The sequence below is a fragment of the Carassius gibelio genome, chromosome A19, assembly GCF_023724105.1.
Source record: "Carassius gibelio isolate Cgi1373 ecotype wild population from Czech Republic chromosome A19, carGib1.2-hapl.c, whole genome shotgun sequence".
In the NCBI taxonomy this organism is placed as follows: Eukaryota; Metazoa; Chordata; class Actinopteri; order Cypriniformes; family Cyprinidae; genus Carassius; species Carassius gibelio.
The window spans coordinates 5528020-5539239 of NC_068389.1; positions in this window are offsets into that span (position 1 = coordinate 5528020).

An 11220-nucleotide genomic window follows, 5' to 3' on the forward strand; every position below is an offset into this window, starting at 1 on the left:
CAATAATATAAAATTTTCATTTTTTTTTTATAAGGAGCTGTTTTTGTTTTATACAGTATGTTACTAAGAAAACACCATAGAAGATGGGTAAAGAATAGCTCCATCATTGTTCAATGAAAAAAAACATACTTTGTTAGTTTTAATAAATATCTTTTTTTTTAAATCAAGGAAATGTATCTGCCAATTTTTTCTTCTTGCTGTATCTAAAACGTACCGAACCGTACCGAACCGAACCGAGACACCAGTGAATCGTATCGAACCGAACCGTGAATTTTGTGAACCGTTACACCCCTAATATATATATATATATATATATATATATATATATATATATATATATATATATACATACAAACACAGTTGTACTAGAGTTTACATTCCCCTTGAAGAATATGCAAAATGTTAATAATTTTTTTACAAAATAAGAGGAATCATGAAAATTACATGTCATTTGTTATTTAGTACTGTCTTGCATGAGCTATTTGACATAACGTGTGTTCAAATAGAACTATATATTACACCCGCTGTATTTATCAAAGAACTCTCTTCATTATCCTTTTCTTAACGTCTTACATAGAACCTTCTTCACTGTTTGGGTTCTTGAGACGGCTTCAGTATGTTACATTATAACAGGGTCCTTGGTTCTTCTCATGGAGTTTAGTCCCAACCCCACTCAGTCACATCTGAACCAGATGAAGACTTTGGGGTTCATTAAAAAGTTAGACATTGCAGAAAAGAATGTCTGTGGAAAAATAAGTTGTAGAGGTAGCATTCCTGCATCACAAAGAGAATCATTTCTTAAAAAAACTAGAGAATAAGAAGTTATTTGCAGAATGAGGAAAGGTTGTCAGGCTGTGAACCTGTTTAATTGTACTTGAATTGAAAAATGAAGGCAAAAGTCCAGGACCTTCATTTTTCAACAGTGCTTAGAAAATATTCTGTATTTTGTCCAAGGAATGAAATTGAAAATGTGTGCAAGTACAAAAAAAAAAATCTGTATTTATTAAACAAGCGCACGCGGCCCTTTCGTACGCACCAGAAAGTAATCATTATCGATAAATCCCACATGTTCTTAAGCACCGAGCTCATTCACAGTCATTTGCATTCAGAAACGCCTCCATTGTGCCATATATGGTGACAACACCTCCTTTTATGAATCTCTTAAATGTATGTGTCATCACCGAAATCATGGTAAAGAAAGTGATACCGACTGAGAAGTCATTCTGTGCTCTCACTAAACAGTTCAGCCATGACACTACAGCTACTTCTCAAATGACTTCCCAGCTGTCTTTTATAGCCTTTCACACCAATTATGCAAATATCTAGCTTGAACTATGAAATTGCTAATTGAGTATTTGCAATTAAAGGACACAGGGAACAAGCAGCAGCACTTTCTTTTTGTATACCACCGTTCCACCACTAGATTCTCTGCACAAGCTCTGCGGCTTGTAAACAATTCAGAATCCATTGAATGTCCATCAATAGAGAACGATGCTTTTGTTAATAGCTCTTTTTAGGTTCCTACTATATGACTTCTCTTATCAAGCTGCTTGAAATCTCAAATGAGCCTATTTCTGAGTGTCATGGGTGCATTTTATGTTGTTTAGGTAGGCAGCTCACCAAGTCTGAAACATGGCTTTTGTCTGCCGGCAGCCTAGATAATGCACCTGGAAGGATTTCTAGTTAAACGCAGATCTGCTGAAAGCTTGTCAGGCAGGTCGGTTTATATTATGCTGTCTTTTTTCCTTCTGTTGATGGCTTAGGGCTTCTTTGTTGCTCTTTAAAATGATCTGCTGATCCAGGTACAAACACGGTGGTTGAGAATGATTTAGCGATTAAAAAGGAGAGGAAAACAGCTTCTGACATTTTGTTGTCTGACAACTGGTTTCTGCTTTTAAACGGTTCACAGAAACCGTGCTTCTTTCACAGCTCTTGAAACACGAAAAATGCCACCGGAGGCATGTTTGTGTTAAATGCCGCTAAGCACAATATCATTTCAAGGTTGACATTAGCCTGATCTTTGGCAGATTATCTCAAAATAAGACCGCATATTTGGAGAAATCGTGCCTGAAATAGTCTGGAATTAAAAATGGGTTGCTGCAAATCCCATTAATATTCCAATTTAATTACTTCTACAATCAAAACTGATTCACCCGCACAGTTGACTAGAATCACTTAATCAATTTAGATCCAGTGTGGATCCCAAATCATCTTTAATTACACAGCCTCAGCCTTTATTCCCCAGCTTCGGTTCATGAATCTTCTCAATGATGCTAAACAAAGACGACTTGGCTGGGTGGGTGGTTCAGTTGTATCTGTGCTGCACCATGGATGGGAATGCAGAGATTCACATCTTGCTCAAGGCATTTCCTCTGACTGTTGTCATTAGACCCGTCTGCATGGCATCTGCTGTCTGCTCCGAGGATGTCATGTGATTCCCCAGTGCTAAACTATACTGCCTGTGAATAAGAGAGAAAGTTAAGGTTTGCAGGGGAAAGAGCATCTAATGGTGCATTCATGTCATATTGGAATTACAGTAATTTTATACCAATAAAAAAGTTCACTTCTCAGTTGAAACTCATGATTTCATGAAAACTCAGGTTTAAAAGTTTGCCCCCCAAGATTTTCTTTCCTACGCAAAGATGCCTTGAATATCCGTTACCTGTGTGGGTTGCAAAAGTTTCAAACTCCAAAATAAAAACACACTTAAAGTCATTGTATACTGTATGTTCTGACTCTATGAATGTCAGTTAATTTGCAAGTGTTCTAAATGTCAGTGAAAAAGATAATTAACTCCACATACAGTATTTCGAGCATGCATCATATTGGACTGTTTTTATTCAGCAAATAAAACTGGAAGCTGATGACACCAGAAGTTTCGCACATTACAGCTAAAACAATAGCTGTGGGGTAGAACCCCTTCAAAAGATATTACAATATAGATCTAGGTTACTAATATATATCTTTTATGTATCTATCACCCTAGTGACAGCTTTTGTACTATTAAAAATGATTAGATGTGGCAGGTTTGTTTTATATCCTATTTTTCTGAATGAATCAGACGTCTCACACAGTCACATAATAAAGCTTACTTCTGCATAGCAAATTAAAGGTGGAAAGAGCTCAACAGCACAGAGACTTTTCTCTCTTGTTGTCCGTGTTGACCGTGTTCCAGACTACGCCTGCAGTGCAAAGTGGAAGTGGAATGGGGTGCGGATTTGCCTGGAGCAAGGAGTGAGTTTTTTATTTTTTATTTTTATGTTTTAAGTTAGTGTCTGTGTTTTCTCTTAAATTAAAACGGAAGTGTGTGATTTTGCCTGCAGCCAGGAGCTGTTTTTTGAAAATCAGAAGTTCTGTGCTTTCTCTCACTCCATCATGTTTTGGACCAGTGGTTCTCAGTTCTGGTCCTGGCACCCCACACCTGATTTAGATCACCCGCTCGTTAGGTGAGAAAGCTGTGAGCTCAACTGAGTGTGGCTGATAAGAGACAAAAGCATTACAGCGGAACAACAAAGTATCTGCAATTTTGAAAACTCCTTCAAATGCATTGTCGGAATGCATCCTTCATTTGCTGGAGTGAAGCCGAAAGTATACTTCCCTTGTCTACGTTCCAAAAAGCTGTCCTGCCTCCACAAGCAGCATATGGAGGTGGGAAGACAACAAGGCATGTCTGAATCCACTGATTGTGTCACGTACTGACTATTGACATACCCTCATAATACTGATTTTTGAAGGCAGCATAGATGGTTATTTTGCTGCCTATGATTACCCATAATCCTGTGCATTCAATTCTGCAAAAGTTGAGCTAAAAAAATAGAGATGGCACCTGAAAACTGTGGTTGATGATCAGTTTGCGAATATATACAGTATTGTTCAAAATAATAGCAGTACAATGTGACTAACCAGAATAATCAAGGTTTTTAGTATATTTTTTATTGCTACGTGGCAAACAAGTTACCAGTAGGTTCAGTAGATTGTCAGAAAACAAACAAGACCCAGCATTCATGATATGCACGCTCTTAAGGCTGTGCAATTGGGCAATTAGTTGAAAGGGGTGTGTTCAAAAAAATAGCAGTGTCTACCTTTGACTGTACAAACTCAAAACTATTTTGTACAAACATTTTTTTTTTCTGGGATTTAGCAATCCTGTGAATCACTAAACTAATATTTAGTTGTATGACCACAGTTTTTTAAAACTGCTTGACATCTGTGTGGCATGGAGTCAACCAACTTGTGGCACCTCTCAGCTGTTATTCCACTCCATGATTCTTTAACAACATTCCACAATTCATTCACATTTCTTGGTTTTGCTTCAGAAACAGCATTTTTGATATCACCCCACAAGTTCTCAATTGGATTAAGGTCTGGAGATTGGGCTGGCCACTCCATAACATTAATTTTGTTGGTTTGGAACCAAGACTTTGCCCGTTTACTAGTGTGTTTTGGGTCATTGTCTTGTTGAAACAACCATTTCAAGGGCATGTCCTCTTCAGCATAGGGCAACATGACCTCTTCAAGTATTTTAACATATGCAAACTGATCCATGATCCCTGGTATGCGATAAATAGGCCCAACACCATAGTAGGAGAAACATGCCCATATCATGATGCTTGCACCTCCATGCTTCACTGTCTTCACTGTGTACTGTGGCTTGAATTCAGAGTTTGGGGGTCGTCTCACAAACTGCCTGTGGCCCTTGGACCCAAAAAGAACAATTTTACTCTCATCAGTCCACAAAATGTTCCTCCATTTCTCTTTAGGCCAGTTGATGGGTTCTTTGGCAAATTGTAACCTCTTCTGCACATGCCTTTTTTTTAACAGAGGGACTTTGCGGGGGATTCTTGAAAATAGATTAGCTTCACACAGACGTCTTCTAACTGTCACAGTACTTACAGGTAACTCCAGACTGTCTTTGATCATCCTGGAGGTGATCATTGGCTGAGCCTTTGCCATTCTGGTTATTCTTCTATCCATTTTGATGGTTGTCTTCCGTTTTCTTCCACGTCTCTCTGGTTTTGCTCTCCATTTTAAGGCATTGGAGATCATTTTAGCTGAACAGCCTATCATTTTTTGCACCTCTTTATAGGTTTTCCCCTCTCTAATCAACTTTTTAATCAAAGTACGCTGTTCTTCTGAACAATGTCTTGAACGACCCATTTTCCTCAGCTTTCAAATGCATGTTCAACAAGTGTTGGCTTCATCCTTAAATAGGGGCCACCTGATTCACACCTGTTTCTTCACAAAATTGATGACCTCAGTGATTGAATGCCACACTGCTATTTTTTTTTAACACACCCCTTTCAACTAATTCAACTAATTGCCCAATTGCACAGCCTTAAGAGTGTGCATATCATGAATGCTGGGTCTCATTTGTTTTCTGAGAATCTACTGAACCTACTGGTAACTTGTTTGCCACGTAGCAATAAAAAAATATACGAAAAACCTTGATTATTCTGGTTAGTCACATTGTACTGCTATTATTTTGAACAATACTGTATATATATATATATTGTTTTATATGTCATGTCTAACAAAAGATTAGTAATGCAATAATTAATTAGTTATCTCTCAATCACTGCATTTCATTCCGAAGGCATCCCTATGCCCTAAGGCTGTAGGGGACCTAAAATACTTGGAACACACTTCTGCATCTTCTTGAGCCAATCGAGAAGGGGTTATCATTGCACAATTAAACCTGTATTAAGAATTATGGGAGCTAAGTGTCCATCAGTTGTAGCCTTCATTCCAAAGGGCCCTTTTAAGTGGCCGGTTTGAGCACTTCAATATGGCGGCCATGATTGTTCTCACTCTGAAGTGCCCTTCAGAGGCAGATTTATTTGGAATGCAGGGTTTAAGTTGTCGTAGATCATTAAAGGTGCATCTCAGTAAATTAGAATGTTGTGGAAAAGTTTGTTTATTTCAGTAATTCAACTCAAATTGTGAAAGGCATGTATTAAATAAATCCAGTGCACTATTTCCTGTGAAAGTAGCCTATAGTGCTGTCTGTGTTTCTATAAAGTGGGGCAATTCCAATTTTACAAGAACAGCCTAGATTCTGACTCACAATCTCTAAGTAAGTTTTCATATTTAAAAAAAAAAATTGCCACTGACTATTCAAATGTGAGTTTTGAGCAGTGTAGCGCAGCGGTTCTCACTTCCAGTCCTCGCGCCCCCCTGCTCTGAACATTTGTATGTTTCTCTTATCGCTTCAGATGTTTGTTCTATTCAAACATAAGTGCCCTGCGAAGTAGCATCACAGGATATTCTGCCATGATTCCAGTTCGAATCGAATGTATGTGTTCCATTCAAAGTGCATTGAAGTGTGCAAGACGTGAATTTAAATTGTATTTATTTACAGAGGTATATGATGTCACTTGTGAAGACGTTGCGCAGCACAAATGCATGAATGAATGTTCAGAAGTGAAGCAAACTTCAACAGATTTCCCCTGCTCCGGGAGTATGGAGCAATGAATGCTGTGTAGTGTCCATGTCAGTTGGAACACAGTTCATGCACAGAGCTCACTTTTAATGAGCTGATTATCTGAATCAAGTGTTAACAAAGAGAGACATACAAAATGTGTTTAGCAGGGAGTCGCGAGGACTGGAATTGAGGATCCAGTCCTTGTTGTTTCTCCGATCACCATGCAGACATGGTTTTATGTTTATGCTGCGTGATATGCAACACAATGCATAAAAAGACAATATTTGTTTTGTAATGGGTTTTAATTGGTTTTGTCTCGTCGCACCAGGACACATGCAGCATAACAGTATGGTAAGGGGCATAACATTTCCATCACATGCTTGAGGTATTCGCTTTTCGCTTTTCAGAACAATGCTTCTTTGCAAAAATCTATGCGATTTAGAAAGGCGGGGCAAAAAATAATGTGTTTTTTTTTTTTTTACCTTAAACCGCATAAACACATTTCATTACACCAAATACACAAAATAATGTTCTTTTTAGCTCCATCATATGAACCCTTTAAAACCCTTTTATTTTTTGATAGTGTTTTTGGGATATAAATTGATGTAAATAGTCTTCACTGGAGCTGAAACTTTGGTCCGGAAGACCCACAGTCCTGCAGAGTTCATCTCCAACCCTAATCAAGCACACGTTAACAAGCTTATCAAAAGACTTGTTTGAGATGCGTCCGCACTGCGCAGACCGATCAGCGTATGACATCAAAGTACCATGAGAGAGATTGGAGACTCTTTAAGCTTTTGAATTACTCTTGCTGTACTTTGATGTCACGCATCGATCGTTCTGTGCAGCGCTGATGCATCTCGAACAAGTCTAAGGTCTAAGGGTTACTAGGAAGGTGAGTTTTTATCAAAAGACTCCCCCTTACGGTCACTACTGTGCAGACTCGGACTCCAAAATGTAGTAAATGTACTTTTATCCAAAGCGACTTAGGGTAAAAAAACATGATAATGGGCCCATTACACAAGGTTTGAGTCATCGTTCAAAATAGTAAAAGCTAGGACAGGAAGGGATAAAGGATTATCAGAGAACAGAAAAAGTGAAGACATAGAATGTTTTCTTTTTCCTTTTTTTCTTTTTTTTTTGATTTCTTGAAGATTGTCAGGGATTTGGCTGTCCAGATGGAGTTCGGTAGGTCACTTTACCAACAGGATTCAGTGAAAGAAAATGTCCTTGAGAAAGATTTTGTGCCTTTCTGTGATGGGACCACGAGCTGCCACTCATTTACCCACTGCTGGCTTCTGGAAGGGATGTAGATGCGTAGGAGAGAGCGGAGGTAGGAAGGTAGGAAGGCCATTGCAGAAGGAGAGAAGAGGCGTGACTCTTGGGGACATTGAAAACAAGGTGAGCTGCTGCATTCTGAATCATTTAAAGAAATCTGACTGCACACGTTGGAAGTCTAGCCAAAAAGCATTACAGTAGTCCAGCCTAGAAATGACAAGTGTCTGGATGAGAAGCTGTGTTGCATGCTCTGTAAGGATGGGTCTAACCCTAACCCTAACTTTTGTAAAGGAATACATCTTGACTAGGGCTGTGTGATATAGCAGAAAAATTAGGTTAGATATGCGATAGCATGCTAAATAATGTGATATTCGATATGTGGTACGATATTTCTTTTTCTAAAATCTATTTAAATTGAATTAAAATATATTTATATAACCAACATATGTTTCACATTATTTCAGGGAAAAGAAAGCATCACAAGAACTCCTGAACGTGAACAGCCATGTTTTACTGTTCCATAAAACAAATGGGTTTTTCTGCCGAGCATAGCTGATGCAAATTGTTGTGCTTCACTTTGAGGAGACTCTAAAATTTGTAGTGTTTCCCTTTTGTGTTGCCACTCAAGATTTACTTGTTTCTATAACTTCAGTCTGCATGGCATCATCTCTTTTACAACCAAAATACTGCAACATCTTTGAAGTGCTTCTTCGTTTTGGTGTCATCGTTTTTGAAGTCATTCTATGAGGTGATTGACCATGGCGGTTCAGGACGCTCTTTAAAATCCTGCCACGATACTCACATTGTTAATTCTTTTTTTGTCAAATACTGTACTTCCAACTCATTGATGCGAAGTAAACATTTGCCTGTTTGGTGATTAGATCGGCACGGTGCTTCTCGTCCGGTGTGCGACCCCTATATCTATTATCAGATTAGCTCGCTATGAAAGCATCGCGGCTTGTTGATTGTCTTGCGTCAGAGCATGCACGTGCATATCCCAACTAACATCCACATGCCAGATGCTATACCTACCACATAGACTGAAAATTCTTTGAAGAATTAAATCACTAATTTATCGCAAACCATTGCGATATGCATATTACGATATGCAAATGTGCAATATTTCAATAATTTTGATCTATCATGCAGCCCTAATCTTGACTACAGAATACTCATTACCATGACATTTAAGGACATGCAAACTCAAATAAGAGTAAATTGATTTATAGCAAGTAATCTATCTATCTATTGATTTATCTATCTGGGTTGAGAATCTGATACCTGGGTATACAATGTTTTATCAATATTTGGGTTCAAGATATTGTTTGTGTATTCTGTGTGTTTATTTAGTCAAAATTGTGATATTTTGAAATCTTTAACTCACTTTTGTCTTTTTCATCTGCATTGGATTTTGGGGTTCATTATATTCTCTGCTCAGTCTTCGAATCTTAATATACAGTAGTACCTGACAGTGCAACAGCTCCTGTGAGACCAGAGCCTCAGCAGGCAGCAAACCCCTGCATTCGATTATATAAAGTGAGAGTGTAGTGAAATAGACAGTTTGTAAAATGTTTCATATGACCCGTTGGTTTCTCTGGAGAATGTGATTACAGTTCACACCTCTCTACAGCACTGGTTGACTGACTGGGTGAGCTGCAATCACTGCCTTTATACTACATCAAAAAGAGCCTGTCCTCCAACAAAAAATGACCATATAGGTCGTTTGTGCAAGCACCTTATTACGACCTATATTTACGTTTCAAAGTTAAGCGCCCTCTAGTGGGCGTAAAAATAATGACAGTATCGCGTTGCATCTGTCGTCATGAAATGACGTATCACGTCATTACCAATCAAAACGCATGTTTATATAAATGCAACATGTAGGCGTTTTACACTGATCTCAAGGTATTTCCTACATATTTTACTAGGTTGCTTATTCGTTCGAATGACCACACCTGACCCCACCCCTAAACCTAACCCTCACAGAAATCATGCTAAATTATGATTTATTGAGCATGTAAGAGCCATTTTGGTCTTATGTACAGGTACATCCAGTAGGGGTCACTCTTGCTTAATTGTTCACAATATATAGGTGGGAACCTTCCTTCAGGTAGCAGGTGTTGCTGGAGGGAAGGTGCACACCGTTTTTGACCGCTACGCTAGGTTGTTTGTACCATGCTATGCAAGTCATTGTAAAGGTGAAGGACTGGTGGATTTACTGACTGTTCATTTGGATTCTTGCCTATATGGAAATGAAGACCAGTAATGGTAAAATAAATCTACAACAATGAGCAATATTAACATCTTGTGTGGACATTCCATTTAATAGTAACCCAAGCATGCGCGTCCATTACAAGCACCATCCAGCATCCCTCAGCAGCTTAAAGTATTAGACTTGGCTGCTTACATTTAGTCAAAAACATCTTGTGTGGACATTCCATTTAATAGTAACCCAAGCATGCGCGTCCATTACAAGCACCATCCAGCATCCCTCAGCAGCTTAAAGTATTAGACTTGGCTGCTTACGTTTAGTCAAAAACGGTTTATCAACCTAAAAGGAACTGTGTTTAGCCTATACGTGACTTTGGAGCTTCATAATTTGCTAAAGGGAATCAAGTAAATTGGAAGAGCTTTGCATTGACTTTACCAACGACCAAGGTCAGCTGAAATCGCATCTGTGGATTATACACGCACGTCTCTCCTTCTGAATTACGGACTATCCGTCAGCGCAACGAAAGATATCGGAGCTGTTCTATAAACTTCAGCAGAGGAGCTGTGTTTAAACAATGGCGCCCAACGTGAAGAGGTATGTTTAGTAGCGCTACTTATTGTTGAATGGCCATTTCATTTTGTGTGCACACATCATGGGACATAAATCCAATGCATTGGTCGTCAAAGAAAATAATTAACTTTGCGAACTAGTTTCAAATCGTTTTGATTGTGCTTTTGACTTTCTGTGTATTATGGAGACATCTGAAAGTGAACACAGGCCTATGGAAGTGCCACAGTTGAGTGCTTTAAATGACCTTGATGTTCAAATGAACAAAGAAAAACGTGTTGTGAAATTAACTCCTAAAGCATTTGTTGCAAAGGTTGAAAAATTACAGAGTGATAGAAAGTCTGTGTTAATTAAAGCTACTAATTTAAGAAAAAATATGCAAGGTCTGATGCAACAAAGAAATGTAAAAGATGTACAAAGTGCTTTTGATGATCTTTTAATTTTGTGTGATGAAGCAAAAGGTATTCATGGTTCTTTGATGGGTATGTTACCTGAAAGTGAGAAGGAAAAACATGACACATGGTTTAAAGCAAAAATGATTGTGAATAATGATTTTATTGCTGAAGTCAAAATGTGGGTATCATGTGCTGAGAATGAAGTTAGGTCTACTTTAAATGAGGTCATGCATGACAAGGTTGATGATGTTGATCCACATGATAGTATTTCAAATGTTGGTAGTAAACGTTCAAGTAAAGCGAGTACATGCAGTAGTGTTTCTTCTGCAAGAGTTATAGCTGAGGCA